This window comes from Harpia harpyja, chromosome 4 (assembly GCF_026419915.1).
Source record: "Harpia harpyja isolate bHarHar1 chromosome 4, bHarHar1 primary haplotype, whole genome shotgun sequence".
Lineage (NCBI taxonomy): Eukaryota > Metazoa > Chordata > Aves > Accipitriformes > Accipitridae > Harpia > Harpia harpyja.
Window position 1 is genome coordinate 14,903,030 of NC_068943.1, and position 17,186 is coordinate 14,920,215.

Below are 17,186 nucleotides of genomic sequence, written 5' to 3' on the forward strand. Positions count from 1 at the left end.
GTTTGTTTTTTATTTTTTTGTTTTGTGTTTGGAAATGGATTAAACATAGAAAAAACTGAATGAGCACTTCCTCTAAACTGTGATTTTCTCTGTAAATATAATTATATTATCCTCTGTCATGGACTGCAGAAAAGCAAAGTTTGAAAACCAAGACTATGAACATAAGCTATCTTTTACGCTGAAGAATGAATAACCCTTGTAAGTATCAATCAATCCAGTCATAGTCTTATTTTGGAATAAGGAAAATTAAGAGGACAACTAGGTTGTCAGTGCCAGTCAGGCTAGATTCTGCTTAGTAGTCATCTCTACACAATAATTTTGGGTGTCAGAGTATAATAATACAATGACTCATACCTATTTCATTTATTTGTGCAAAAACTGAACTGCTAACTTTATGTCATTAGTTAGAGAATGCAGTATAATTTGGCTTTTGTTAACTGTGATTTCAACATTTAAGTCAATAAATTTGACCCATTTAATAAAGCAACACAGAAATAACGATGTAAGAAAGAACGAACTTGCTTTAAAATCAGTGACAAAAATACATAAAATGCAAATCTTAACTCAGTATTTTAATTGTCTTTTAATTCAGAAGACCAATAAGGCAAGGAAAAAAATGCCAAAAAACCTAACTGATGTTTTTCTTAACAATCATACCTATTCTCTTCTTTTGTAATGAAACTAATAATATATGGCAATTGTAAAACAGTTTAGTATAACATTGCACCCTGTTGAGCAACATATTTTAAATTTTAAAAAGTAAATCTTATGGTTAAATATATTTAAAAAAAAATCCAAGTAGTTACTTTTTCCCCATAAAACATCTGAAAAAGTTTTGAAAACTTCTACAATAAAGACTAAAAATTTAATACAGTTTCTTTTGAAATTTCATTAAATATTTAGATATTTAATAATTCCTTATTACTCTTCTACAATTCAATATTCACACCCAGGTAAACTTCTAAATAGCATTTTTAAATTTAAATTGCCCTCTGTCCTTTATGCACATGATTGAGTACAAATAATTTTTTCTATTCTTGTGACACATTGTCATTAAGAGTATCAATGGTGAAAACAAAAGTCAATGAAAATCTTTCAGATATTACAGAAAAGATTTAAACACCATTTATTTTCAGGGTTCAATTAATATCTCATTTTTTATCTGGAATACAAGTATGATTCTGGTGCTATTACTATTTGATTCCTGAAACTAGAGATGGGCAGATGATAGAATTTTCACCTTCAGTAAGAGTGAAAAACATTTGTACATTTAGGAGTAGATTCTCAACCTTTCCCTTTCACAATGCAAGAATTAACATACATTTTTTATTAGGGACCTGTAACAGTTTATACCAGCTGCCTCCTAGAATTTCTGTCTTTCACATTTCCCATTACTAGGTTTTTTTCCCCATTAAATAGTTTTTTTAGTTGCTGCATTAAACAAGCAGAAGGATTGAGCTCTCACAAGTAATCCCTGGCTTGGTCCTCATCCACTGTTGGTAGTTCTCGAGCTCTTCTGTTAATGGCAAAGGCCTGGGAGACCCTGTTGGTGAAGAAGGCGGCATTGAGTACCGGTGGTGGGTGATCTTGGCTGGCTGCCAGGTGCCCACCAAGCCACTCTATCACTTCCTCTCCTCAGCAGGACAGGGGGAGAAAATAAGATGAAAAACTCAGATAAAAGCAGTTTAATAAAGAAAAACAAAGGCCACGTGCAGAAGCAAAGGAAACAAACAAACAAAAAATTCTCTACTTCCCATCAGCAGGTGATGTTCAGCCACTTCCTGGGAAGTAGGGCTTCAGTACACGTAGCAGTTGCTTTGGAAGACAAATGCTGTCATAACAAATGCCCCTTCTCCTCCTCCTTTGTCTTAGCTTTTATTGCTGAGCATGATGTCATATGGTATGGGATATCTCTTTGGTCAGCTTGGGTCAGCTGTTCTGGCTATGTCCCCTCCCAACCTCTTGCTTGCCCCAGCCTACTGGCCTTGGGGGGCAGGGTGGGATGGGGTAGAGAGACAGCCTTGATGCTGTGCAAGCACTGCTCAGCAGTAGCCAAACCACTGGTGTGTTATCAACACCTTTCTAGCTACAAATACAAAGCAGAGCACTATGAGGGCTTCTATGGGGAGAGTTAACTCCATCCCAACCAGACCCAATACAGTACCTCAGCCTTATCTTTGCCCATTGTCACTAAATCACCAGCCCCATTCAGTAATATTTCCACATTTTCATTTTTCAGATCTTTACTACTGTTGTACCCATAGCTCTTCCTATTGCCCATGAAGTCTCTTGCCAAGCTTTGGCTTTCTGAAACCATCTCCAGCTGCCAGTTTCTATGTTCATCCTCTGTATTGTGTCTCTGCTGTCTTTCTGCATTGGAGCCCTGGTATGAGTTCCCTGTTCAGTCAGGGCAGTCTCCTGTACATCTGCCTGTTTTCTTGGGTACTGGAATGGGTTGGTTTTATACTTGGAGGATTCTGTCCTTAAAGACCTGACAGCTTTCCTAGGCTCCTTTGCTCTGCAGAGCTACCTTCCCTGGGATTCCACTCACCACTTTCCTGAGGAAGCTGAAGTCTGCTCTCCCGATACCCAAGTCTGTACCTGCCTTCCTCACTCCCTTATGATCTTGAATTCCAGTATTTCATGGTTGCTACTGACAAGACAGTCGCTGACTAGTTCTTCCTTGTTACTGGATAGCAGATCCAGCTATGTGTGACCGTTGGTTGGACAATCTAGTACCTGTGTCAAAAAGTTATCCCTGAAAATCTTTTATCAGAAGGAAAAGGAATCTCCATCCTTGGAGATATTCAAAAGCCGTCTTGACATAGACCTGGGCAACCTGTTCTAGGTGACCCTGCTTAAGCAAGATGGAGTGGACCAAATGATCTCCAGAGGTCCCTTCCAACCTCAGCCATTCTGTGATTCTGATACCCTCCAGAAATCTTTGTGAATGTTTGCATTCACCGGTTTTGCCGTTCCAGCAGATATCAGAGAGGGAAAATTTCCCCATGAGAGCCAGGCTCAGTGATGCAGAACCTTCTTCAAATCGTTTAAAGAAAGCTTCATTCACTTCTTTGCCCTGATCAGGTAGTCTGCAACAAACTCCCACCACAATTTCACTCCTACTAATCTCTTCTCTGATGTTGAGTCCTGCAGGAGTAGTAGGAATTATCTTCTCCTTTTCTTGCTGTTATGTATGGATGGTATTTCTAGAACTACTGTTTCTAAATAGATATGTCACTGTCACAACTTCACCTACTGTTGTATATAGGAGATACACATAGTATTTACGGCACTATGCTCTCTGATGGTAAAAGTCTTTAGAGAAAAATCATAAACAGACATTTACACATCCATGAGACTCATAAAATTTATACACCAGCTGCTTGCACTTTTCGAACAACACCCACCTCCAGTCCTCCTCCAGAGAAACTTGCTTAGAAACTACCCATCTAATAGCTAAAAAAAATGTTGCAAATGAGTGGAACAGCAGGACAAAGAAGTGAATTTGTGTTATGAAATGGGCCATTGACAATATATGTAGATGGGAGAATAAGCCTTTCTCAAATGTCAGGTAGTTGTCTGAAGTAGGTCACCATTTGTTCTGGGTTTTTGTCCTAAAATGCATTAGTGTGCCAATTGTTAGTTAGAATAAATGTGTGATACTGCCTCTGTTATTCCAAGATGCATGAAAGTTTTATGTGTGCCATTTGTAAATGTTCATCATTTCAAATATTTGAGGTGCTTTTCCAGAAACTCATCAGCATCACTTTATTCACTAAGAAATGTAGTTATTCAGTAAGTGCTTAAGGGAAACAAACAAATAAACAAACCCACAAATCAGTGCATGCATTAGGTCCAGTTTCTTTTAATATTCCCAGTTAGGTTTTCAAGAGCTTTAACAATGGTTACCAGCTGCTACCTTCATGAATTGTACAAATTTTTGTAGAATAAACAGCAGTTTCATGACAAAATTTGCATAGCAGTTGACATTATTTATATTGTCAAACCCAGGAAGCTGGGTGCCATTTCTGCCAGCATTCTTGCAGCTTTCATCTGCTGAGTTGGCTCCATCTCAGTTAATCCTTTTGTTTTAGTCAGGTTCTACAGGGGTGCATTTTGGAAAACAAGGAAGTAAACAGAGATGAACAAGCTTTTCTGGCTAAAGAAGTCTTTCAGCTGATCCAATTTAGGAAACTGAGTGTGAAATTATAGACAACTTCAAAAAGCAGTAGAACACATAATAGAGACCACAACTGAGCTGCTTATATGAATGAAAGTATTACTATGAGTCAAAGTATCCTACATGCCGAATCAAACATGTGGTACACAGTATTTTTCTCAGTTGATTTTGAGTAGTTTATCCATTTCTTTTTAACAATTAATGTTTTTTTTCTTCTGAATCTGGCAAGGAAAGTTGAGATAATACACTAATGTATATATTTATTTAGGTTCCTTGTGTGACCTTCATTTTTGTCATGTCTTTGAGCTCTAACCTAAAAGGTCTGCTTATCTGACACTTACCTGTATGAGTGTCACTTTTTGATAAGACAATTTAGTAATACAATTCTCTGTGTTGCTCTACATCTGCAAGTTATTTTTGATCTCTGGGACCATTTCAATCATATTTGGGAAAGAGCTAGAAGTCTTAAATGTAATTGATTTCCTAAAAGTTCTGTGAGAAATGGCACCATGGTATATAAAGAAATCCCAGTCTGTGCCTTCACAGAAGGAAAAAGAAGCAGAAATTAATTTTTGTACAAACCTTTTAGCAACATCAGACTGGCCTGTCTGCATGCACATAGCACTTACTGATGCATGGTGGCTAGTCTAAATACCTCTCTTGCCCAGGAGTGTCAAAGGAAATATGGTTAAAGCCAGAGTTATTTCAGTAGAAGATTTGGGGACCAAAAGGTATGTGTTCATAGATTGCCAGACTTCATTATTAAGCTGTTTGTGTAGCAGTATGTTTTACATTAAAATTCTCTGATCGTTCACTGTCTTGTAATTAGGTTCATGCTTAAGGCTTACTGGCATCTGAAAACAAGCTATGCTTTGGCTTAAGTTATTTAAATTTATTAGGCTTCTGAGGGAATTGGTTGATGTAGTCATTAAGCCACTCTCCATCATATTTGAAAAGTCATGGCAGTCAGAAAAAGTCCCCAATGGCTGGACAAAAGGGAATTTTGCACCCATTTTTAAAAAGGAGGACCCTGGGAAGTACTGACCAGTCAGCCTCACCTCTGTGCCTGCTAAGATCATGGAACAGATTGTCCTGGAAGATATGTCAAAACATATGGAAGACAGGTGAGTAGAAACAGCCAACATGGCTTCACCAAGGGGAAATCGTTCCTGACTAATCTAGTGGCCTACAACTGAGTCACTGCATCAGTGGACAGGAGAAGAGCTACTGATTACATCTACCTGGAATTCTGTAAGGCCTTTGCTACTGTCCCCCACAATATTCTTGCCCGTAAATCGGAGGAATACGGGGTTGATGGACTGTTAGATGGATAAGGAATTGGCTGGATGGCTGCATCAACGAGTTACAGGTAATGGCTCAATGTCCGAGTGGGAACTAGCAACAAGTGGTGTCCCTCAAGGGTCTGTAATTCTGGGACCAGTAATTCATCAATGACATAGACAGTGGGATCAAGTGCACCCTCAGCAAGTACATTTCTAATGTGAGAGGAACTGCATTCCCCAGTGTGAATTTGTTGACTTTTAATAAAAAAAAGTAAAATTAAATTGGATTAGAGTGAGAGCAGCTTATACCAGAGGAAGTAAATTTTGGGTTTGCTTTATTTTACTTTGCTTTGTTTCTATTTTTAAGTAATGATTATGTAATACAGAATGAAAAAAAAGAGTTCAGGGATCAGAGACTAAGTTCATGCCTGTCTTTACCACCTCCCTCTGCCTTTAGGAGTTTCACAATCTTAGGTGCATAGTAACCCAGGAACAGCACAATTGGTGAAGGAACATCTTTCAGTGTATTGCACATATTTGGTCTGGGGCTTAGGACAGTTCCATGAGATATATGGATTCAAATCTACTGATAGGGAAAAACAAATCCAAATCTCTCACCTTCTGGATCTATATTTTGATCATTGAGGCATTTGCCAAATTCTTGAAGAACTGTATAATGTAATTCCAGATGGGTTTCTCTTCAAGACTGGGTTTCTCTTCACAGATTAGAAACTAACAGTGAATACTTCTTTTACAATGAAAATTTAAGCATCTAATCACACATGATTTGCCAGATAAAGATCTGTCATGCAACCATTTGCTAGCTTCTTGGAATTCTCACTGGTTTTCTCAGACTGCTCCAAAGCCAAGGTTAAAAGTTCTTGTTGACTGCTATTTAACCCCACATATCTTTTTATCTGACTTTCTCATAATATAAGAAGCGATAAATAGGCAATGCTAATGAATGCAACAAACTACATATTTACATACCCACTTAATTTGAAAAATATGACAAACCTATGTTTTTAAATTAGTATTCAAACTAGTTTCAAAATATGGTTTTTAACTGTCATTTAAATCATAGCTCAGATATGGTATTGCTCATTCAATTTTTTTGTATTTCGATTCTTAAATGACATTCTAAGATCTGTATGTGCTTTCATACACACTCATTCTAACTGAAAAAGACAGTGCAAGATGTGTAAGATGACATTTTTATGTTTAGAGATAGATACCTAAAAAAAACCCCAACAAAACCCCCCCTCTAATAACGATGCTGTAGTACTATTGACAGAATATAACCAGGAGTTTATTAACTCAGAAAAGCATCAAGGAAGTTTTTTATTTGCTTCAAAACTTTCTGTAAACCTCTGATTTTTGTTAAAATAAGAAAGATCCTGGGACTTTGAGATATATTTTTAAGGCTGATTTCTCCAAGGGATGACAAAATTAAGATGAAGAGCCAGCACAGATAGATAAATGAGATGTATTTTCCTCCAAAGGTAGTGAAAGACAGACTATGTTATTGTTACATGATATTGAGAGGAAAGATTGTTCATTTCTAGTATTCAAACAACATTTGGAAGAGGTTGCATGTTTTGGACAGACATTTTTTCAAATAACTTTCGTTCCTTAATTTCTTTAGGGATTACAACAACCAACATTCCATTCAACAGAGCCAGAGAGCAACTTGATTAACTGCAGTTGTGTGAAACAGATTTGTCTAAGTATCAATTTGCTGTCAACCTGTCTGCCATCTCCATAAATTATGTAAGCAATTGTGCAAGAGCAAATAGTGTTTATGTTGATTTTCCAGGATGTGTTCTATCATTTCATTTGATTATGATAAAAAGGTATTTTCCATAACTAACAACTTGCATAAAATTGGCAGAGCTGGCCACTTCAGAACATTTAGTTATGTAATTATGCTTTTTATGTATTTATGTCTGCTCAGCTACACAATCAGTAACTGAAGGATACACACCTTCTGCACCTTAAGCACTTTACTATTCCACAATAAAAAACATTATCCTGCAAATGGTATTGGCAAGAGAGTTATGAAGCATAACTGTATGGTTTTATTTATAAGATAATGTTATGCTCTAAGAGGCTTCAGATGACATGCACTTAGGTGTCACACTTACATATCCTCCATAAGGAAAAACCATAATGTGAAGAATTTCACAGTAAGGTATCAATTTTTGATTGTTGCGAATGTAGGTGGTTCTGAATAAAACGTGCTTCCTCCATCCACTATTAGTGTTTGCTATCACTCTGCAAATTCTACAAAGAGCTAAAGTATATAAAACAAACTCTTCCAAGTTAAGTTGGTCTACATTGTAATCATAACACTAGTGTGATCCAACTGCATTCCAGGTCTTTAGAAGATTCTAAAGGTTCTGACAGTGGCTGAGGTTGGAGAATTTGAGGAAAAAATTCATGTTATCTATATGCATATAAACCATCTATACATGTGAACGTGAGAGAGGAAGCTACTTCTCTGTTTTTCATGTCTTCTACTGGTGGTGCATGATAAATTATAATATGAAGCATCTCACTCAGTGTCTATAGCCTGTATTAGATCTTGGTGCTGTTGTTACTGGATGTGGTGCCATATACAGTTCACAGCTCTGGAAAGGTCTACTACCATTTATAGTTGGAGATCTTACATTTCAGTCTCAGCCTCTCACCCCTAGTTAGTATTCTTTAACTCTGGCAATGCCAACAATGAAGCTTAGCTCTATCTTTGTCCCTAAATTAAGTACTTCCTTTCTTGCAAGACAGGCATGACTAACATTTTATGTTCTCTACCCTGACAATGGCATTCCAGTATTCATTGTATTTAGGGTGTAGTCTTGAAAATTCTGACAACTCTAGAGGAAGGGAGTAGAACAAGTAGCATTCTTATAATTCAGGAAACTATTTAAATTTGGGGATTTTATCAGAGTTTTACTTGTATTATCTTTGTTTCTTTCATTCAGTTTACTGCTTCTCACATGTCACTTGTCCTCTCCCTTGTCCCAGAAATGTGAAGGATATTAAGAAGACCAGGATCGTTGTACTCTGTAGTGTTCTGACACCTCTTGTCAACTTAGGTCTTTAGTGAAGTATTTTTGTCCTATATTTTGCGGTGTAGACTTACATCAGGCACTAGTTGCAAGCTTCTACCGACATCTTTGTGCTCTGTTTATTTTTGTTTTCCATTGCAGTTTAATGCTAACTGCTTTTGTCCACAGGTTAAGCTAGAGACAGTTACACATCTGTCACATTCAATCCTCTGATCAGTTATATGAAAGTCCTTTCTGGGAAAGTCATATCTGCCAGGTAGAAATTAAACAAGATGCAAGTCATTTTTTGTCTTGCTAAAATAAAAAGAAGCACTTAACAAAAATGTATCTAGACCATGGAGTTTGTGAGCTGCAAAAAAGTAAGATGATTCATAAATGTTGAAAATATCTTTGAAAAAGCAGGTTTACAGAACTTCTCTTTAAACATTGTGTTTTATATCCTAACTCATTAGCCTTATATGTCTATTTTCAGATAGGATTTATGTTTATACAACTATCAAATGCCATCTAGACTGATACTGCTTTACTTTATTATTGAACTAACATCACATCGACACTGATACTTTGCCTCTTCAAACCAAATGTTGCATTTTTCTTATCACTAAATCCTGTATCAAATCTAACCTGGAAATTAGTCTATGTACATTGCCCTGAAATAAACAATGATCTCTGAATAAATTTTTTTTTTTAGTTAACACAAAGTCACGCTCTGTCTCTAGTTATCACAAATCTGCATCAGTCTTTCTGTATAAAAGCAAATTACTATATTTACCATCTTACCCATACTGCATTTCTTTATACAAAGAAAAACCTGCTAATTTATTAGACCTCTCTGGGATCTCTTTCTCTTCTATTTACATTGCTGCTTTACTAAGACCTTAAAATACTCAGCAGAGTAAGTCAAGACATAGTATATACTAAATACATAAGAACTTGCCTATTAATATTTCTCTTACTTTGTCAAAGGTAGCAACACTGTTTTTTAAAGCATGAAGAGATTTTATGAAATATAAGAGAGAAGAAAAAAAAGAAAAACCTTCTTGATTACTCTGTTAATGTTGGTGTCGTGGTTTAACCCCAGCCAGCACCTAAACACCACGCAGCCGCTCACTCACTCCCCCCCACCCAGTGGGATGGGGGAGAAAATCGGGAAAAGAAGCAAAACCCGTGGGTTGAGATAAGAACGGTTTAATAGAACAGAAAAGAAGAAACTAATAATGATAATGATAACACTAATAAAATGACAACAGCAATAATGAAAGGATTGGAATGTACAAATGATGCGCAGTGCAATTGCTCACCACCCGCCGACCGACACCCAGCCAGTCCCTGAGCAGCAAGCCCCTGCCCCCACTCCCCCCAGTTCCTATACCGGATGTGACATCACACGGTATGGAATACCCCGTTGGCCACTTTGGGTCAGCTGCCCTGACTCCGTCCTGTGCCAACTTCTTGTGCCCCTCCAGCTTTCTCGCTGGCTGGGCATGAGAAGCTGAAAAATCCTTGACTTTAGTCTAAACACTACTGAGCAACAACTGAAAACATCAGTGTTATCAACATTCTTCGCATACTGAACTCAAAACATAGCACTGTACCAGCTACTAGGAAGACAGTTAACTCTATCCCAGCTGAAACCAGGACAGTTGGTAATGTAATTGCAAGGGAAAAAAGAACAAACATGCAAAATGGGATTAGTCTCACCTGGCTGTAGAGGTTTACAGATCTACACCTGGATTAAAGCCAGTCACTGTAAACTGTCTTTACAGTCAATGGAAACAAATAGGCACTTTTAGGAAACATTTTGCTTGAAATTTTTAATATCTTATGTAGGGTAAGATAAATTCTGTCCTACAAATTCCTATTCTTATTCAAGAATTAAAAACCAGTAGTACATATGTAGAAATCTACATATGGTCAAATAATCTCATTTACAAAATTGTTATATCAACCAACACAAATGTGACAGACATTGGATATGCAGATTAGTCAAAAAGCATTATGTATCTCCACACTCCTGTCCAAGGTACTAAGCATGGAACCCAAGAAGGAGTAGTCTGCAGTTTTGTTTTTCAGAGTAAATCACTAAGATTTTGATTCTTTTGTGATCAGTCCTTTGACAGAGCACTCATAAGTTCATCACACAAAATCACAAAATACATTACTTTGAGTTTTCCTAGATTTACAATGCTTCTTTCTGTCTTGAGCATATTAATTTTGGTGACTGGAAACAAGACATAAAGATGGCCCGGGACCAGAATTCTAAGAAATAAAAAAACAAATTCTATGAAAAATCTCAGTATCAGACCAGTTTCCTGAGATTTTACAAATCTTTCATTGAATTGGGATTAGTTAATTTGAAATAATAATTGGGTAAGCAAAATTAAAAGCAAAACTTTGGATGAAAATTCAAAGTAGGACACCCCCCCCAATAGTTTATTCTGCCTTCTTGCACAAAAAACTTTACAAATGGAACCTTTAAAAAATCCATAACATTCAATACTACATCAGATAGGTTGAGCGTATGAGAGAATGTAATATATAACTTTTACCTCCTTCTCATCACTCCTCACACACTAATTTCTAAAAAAAAACCCAACACTACAAAAAATAGACAAATCTACGTTAGAATTCTCATAGTTGTATATGAGCAATGCAGTTGTAAACAGAGTAAGACAATTTTGCTTATTATTATAAGCTCTACTGATATTTCCACCCTTGAAAAAATAATTTTGAAAACAGAATTTTGAAATAGATTACATACAGCTGACAAAAATACATTTTTATATAAAAATAGATAAAAATTATTAAAAGCCCTAAGCATGAACAAAAAAGAATTTTCAGTCTTTCAATGACACTCTGAGAGAACTACCTCTTCCCCCCAAAAAACCCAAAACCTGAAACAAAGATTTTAATTATGAAGTTTTGACATGAATATTGATTGAATATTTGTCTTCTCTGATGTATTATACAAACCTGAAATTACAATTACTTGTTATTGTTGAAACTGCACTATTACCTGTTCCTTGTCATGGGGAAATTAGCATTCTACGCTTTGTTACTTGGTCTATTTCAAGCAAATTGTTAACCCATGTCCTCTTCAATCTGCAAAATCAAAGTGTTTGAAACTTTAGGAATTTTTGTGCTTTTCAAACCATGCATTAACTATTCTAGTACCACATTTTAAATTTCAAAAGTTATGAAGCCTCTGAATACTTCTGCTGTCTATCTTACTGCATCCATGAATGATAACATATATCTAACAATGAGTCTTTGAATATTTGAGCAATAAAAACTTTGTGGTCTGATTAGAATCATAGGCACACTCCAGCAACTAAAGAAAAAGCTCATCAGTTAAGACCAAAGGGAGAAGTTTAGACTAACAGTTGCAGAAATCTTAGACAGAAGTGTAAGGGAAACTGTTTCTTGGCTCTGTGTTCACAGTGTTCATGTCACTTTTATGAATGTTGTGCTGGTGTCCAAAAAACTGAGGTGGTTAATAAAGGCAATTTCTTATTGAGTGCTCTACATAAAGAAACGACAAATGTGTAAATCCAGAGATATTGTTCCCATGGAAACAATAATTCAGCCATTTCATGCACATATATTAAATAATATGTTTATGCAAGGGAGATGAGATATGGTTTCTTTGGGAACCATAATGTTGACTTTACCAACTTTTGTGTGTGCTAAATGTCAACCATTATTTTGCATTAATATATCTTGTACTTTCTTTATTGCATTGTATTTGCTGAATAGCACACTACATGCTTCTATAATGAAAGGATGTTTTGTAATATTTTCATGCAGAAGATAAGACATAAGGTGGCAATGAAAGCCTAAATTTCAAGTTTCCACTCTTAGGTTATTCTTTCAGTTGACAAGCTTGGAGTTGAAAGATCATTTCTACTTACAGATCTGCACAACTGCAGAGCCATGATCACTTTGCTTTAGGAAATGTCACTAGTAAAAACATTACACAACAAAATCTACCTTGGAGTATTACACTGTTAGTTTTCATCTTCAATATAAATAGAAGTTAGAGATGCAGAAGGCTAGAAAGGAACTTGTCCAATATTCTTAAACTAGTGAGAGTTTAGCTTTTTTTGTCAGATAATGAATAGCTTCAAATTTACATAAAGCTCAATTTATATCACAATAGCTAAACAAGATTTACAAGGCCTGTATATTTAGCAAGTAGTCTTTCTCTTCACTATAAAGGTAGTCTAAAAATACATCAGAAATTTACCTTGCAGATTCAATTGTATTATAAGAAGTAGTAGAAAGATGTCAAAACAATAAAAATGAAAAAAATTGCTTTTCAATTTGCTTCAGATGACTGAAACATATTTCATTACAAGATTTCAGGATAAGGACCTACACTTTTTGTTTTATTTATTTTGGAGTAGGACAGAAGTGCAAACAAAAATCTATTTTGTTTTCCCCATACATGTTTATACCACTTTTGAACTTAATGCAGTGGACAGATTGGTCCACTGTGGTTTCCAAGGGCTACTGTAACCCCTTTTTGTAAATGCACAAAGATCGAGTGAGTGCTACGCCTTCTGTGGAAACAGTTTCTGATACAGAAGTTTGTGGCTGGACTAAATGTCAAGCCAATAATCTCATCATGGAAATTATGTACTTTCTTAGCATGGAGCTCAAAGTATTAGAGAACAAGAGAAGCAACTATATTTCTATACCTTTTTGCAGCAGTTGGAAAATTGTTAGGATGCGCACACAGATGATGGACTTCAGAAGCACTTCTGCCAAATCTAAATTTATGGGTCCACCACCCACCAGGTGAGCTATCAGTTTAGATCCAACCCCAAGAACCTATGGAGGCAGATGGAAAGACTAGAATTCAACATCCCTTTCTTTGCCTTATTAAAGTTATGCATTCATGCTGTACTGGGAGCAAGCACAAACTAGGAAAACACCAGCCATTTCTTAGTTGTGCTGAATTGGCCCTGGTTAGCAGCCAAGCTCCCACACAAGCACTTGCTTACTCATTGCCCTTCTCCTTAGCAGTTATTGGGAGAGGATGGGAAGAACAGGAATGAGAAAACTTGTGGATTGAAAAGAAAACAGGAAAATCACTCACCAGTTACTGTTGTGGGAGAAACAGACTTAACTTGGGGAATTTCATTTCATGTATTTCCAATTAACATAATCTAAACATTTAATTACTGATTCCAGTATTGGGAAACAAAAGCTTTGTACTGGTTTTGTTTGGAATAATATTCTTCATAGGAGCTTACATGGCACTGTGTTTTGGAATTGTGACCAAAACAATGTGAATAACACAATGATGCTTTAGCTGTTGCTGAACAGTGCTTACAAAGTGTCAAGGCCTTTGTTTCTCACGCTGCTCTGCCAACAAGTAGGCTGAGGGCGGGCGAGAGGATGGATGAGACACAGTTGGGACAGCTGACCCCAACAGACTGAGTCAATATCCCATACCATATGACACTGTGCTCAGCAATAAAAGCTGGGGGAAAGAAGGAGGAATGGGGGGATGTTAGGAATTATGATGTCTGTCTTCTCAAAGTAACCATCACAACTGAAGCCTTGCTTTCCTGGAAATGGCTAAACATCTGCCTGCCAATGGGACATAGTGAATGAATTCCTATTTTTGCTTTGCTTTTGCGTACAACTTTGCTTTAGCTGTTAAACTGTCTTCCTCTCAACCCACAAGTTTTCTTACTTTTACCCATCTGATTCTCTTTCCCATCCCACTGACGGGAAGTGAGCAAGTGGCTGTGTGGGGCTTAGCTGCCTACCAGTGATAACCCACAACAGGAGACAAACATTTAAACACTCATGGAAAAATAAATTTCCTTCTCCTTTGCCAGGCTCAACTTCGCTTCCAGCCTCACTTCTCTTCAAACACCTCTCCTCCCTGCTTCCAAGTCTCCACTTCACTCCCTCACTCCAGATACCTCTTCTCCCCTCCTGTTATCACTGCAGGTTACACGGTCCCTTCAGTGAAGCAACAAGTGGTGCTGGATATTGGGGTTGGTGACAGCTGTTTCCTTCTGCCACTCCTTATTTCTCACTCTTTTTTTCCTCCTGCTCCTTCCTTCTAACTTGCTTCCTATGCTGTGGTGTGGTTCTTCCACACAACACAGTCCCTTTTTGGAGGTGGGCCTGCTCTCATGTGGGCTTATCCATGGACCGCAGTTTCTAGAGGGGGTGTACTTGCTCTGGCATGGTCATCTGCAGGCTGCAGCCCCTTTGGGGGTGTGCCTGCTCTGCCATGGGGTACCTCCTACTCCTCTGACCTTGTTTCCTCCTCCTCCCTCTCTCCAGCATTTTCTCCCCTTTCTTAAATATCTTTTCACAGAGGTGCCACAAAGTCCTCCAAGTAGCTCACCTTCGGCCTGTGGTGTGTCCATTGCTGATCTGGCTGGAACTGACTGTGACTGGCTGTGGCCCTGACCTTCTCCCACGAATGCCAACTCTGGAGCTCCCCATCCCCTCCCCTAGAAAAAACATCCCTTGCCATTTATACCTAATACACTAGTCAAAATCTACATGGGTTGTATAACCCAACATCCAAGGCCAAATGAATAGATGCTTCCACCATGAGAATTTTTGAGCTCAAGTTCAGTGCTGTCTTAATGTATTTCATACATTTACATATCTTCCTATACTATATCAAACAGGCATTACCTTAGACTATACTTTAGTGGACTTTCCTACTTTGGAAATGAGTTTACAAAAAAACAGCTTAAAGAAAAGCTGAAGGGCATATGAGGACATAATACAGACAGTTATTTCACTTTAAATTTGCAGTAGATGCCTACAAAGATGAGCTCGCTCTTCTACCAAACATTATCACAAAAAGTCCTGCTAAAGTCAGTGAGATTCTTCATGGAGCAAGATGCCACCTGTTTTGGTCTAAGTTATCAGAATCTATCCCATAATGATTACAGTGAACCATTAAAGTCTTGACATTTATCACAATGTGGTATTTACCATTAGTGAGGCATTTGCAGTTCCCCTATGCTTGGAATGGGGAGTACTGCAAATACCATATGAAGTTTAACTACCATCAGCAGTAAATGTCAAGATTTTAATGGTACTTGCTCTACATGTAATATGAATTTAGAACTGAAAATGTTCAAAAAGTCTGAGTTCTGAACTAAGTTTGTTTTGTTGTATCCTGTATTGTATCCTGTAATTTTACAGATTTAAGTTACACTTGAGATTTATTTCAGGTTTATGGAAACTGTTGAAGACTTCACTGTCAATAATTTAATCAAAGTTTCACTTTCTTAGAAGCTCATGTCATGCATAACAGTCTACACAAGCATAGCCTGTAAGTGCAAGCATTACTATATATGACAGATAATAGTAGTCTGTTTTATGGTACTATAGTGTAATTAGTTTTGTAAATTGTCCTTCATGAGCTAGAAGGAACTCCATAAAATACCAAACTATTAATTAATGTTATTGTAACATGCTATCTAGGATAGATGTGAAGAATATTAGAAGCTTCGGTATTATTCTTAGACAGTTGAGAGAATATACGCAAGTATAAAGATACACATGCGCACACACACGTTTGACATCAGACCTTTCTCATACCACCTTTTTAAGCCTGCAAGCTCCACTCTGGATACAAGCCTTGTTTGCCCTTTTTGTCCATGTACACCACAGGGGAAAGAGTAAAACAGCTAAAATTCAGTAACTGATAATATTCAATTAAATGTGGAGAATTCTTAAACCCCAGTAAGCCTCTCAGGTTTGAAGTATCATTTCAGGGGGAAAAGGGAAAGAAAGAGTTATTAAAAATCAAGGCAAACTAACAGAATTAAAGAAGTAATGCAACCTGTTCCTACATTTAGCTGCTAGCCTAAGGTGTGTCAGGGTCCTGCTCTCTGTATTATTCACATCAGGTATCCACGGAAAGTGCTGCAATTTCCAGTGAAACCAACTGCCTTGCCTGACTTCTGTGAAGAAGGAAGAGCTGAGAGGAGAAAGGTCAGACTTTCATTAATCTGGGATCTGAGGAAGATCTGGAACTGGAAAGGTTAACTGGATCCTGCTATAACTTACCCTAAGTGACTTGGAGATAACACTGATCATCTGATGTGACTGGAGAAATGGGCACATTGAGGGTCAACAGATCTGAAATAAAAGATGGGAAGTGTAGAAAGATAATAATTTCACCAGTCATTCTAGACAAGGAAAAAAGAAATCAGGAAGAGTCTGACTTTAGCTCTGTAGAAGAAAACATAGAAGAGTAAAGGGCTTTGCTAGGGAGCATCTAAATGACATGTTATTTGCAGTTTTTAAAAGAAAAATAATACGAATGCATAGCTAGAAATCTGTCCTTGCCACTCATGCTAACATTCTTAAAAGAGGATGTGACTCCAGAACAGGGTCCAAAAGTTTTAAATGGATAGCAGACTGTGTATTAGGAGACCCATTAGCCATGGTATATAGTTTGATTTTTACAGGGTAATCACTTACAGTAACTTTCAAGAGAAAGCAAAGATGTAAGTAAGATAGCATGCAACAGACTTACTTGATAGTACAGGTTAATATTGTTTTGAAAAGGTACTTATGCATTTTCATGTTGACCACAGGTTTTCTAAGGGAAGAAAGAATGGGCTAAAATTAATTTAGAGCTACTGAAGATACTTG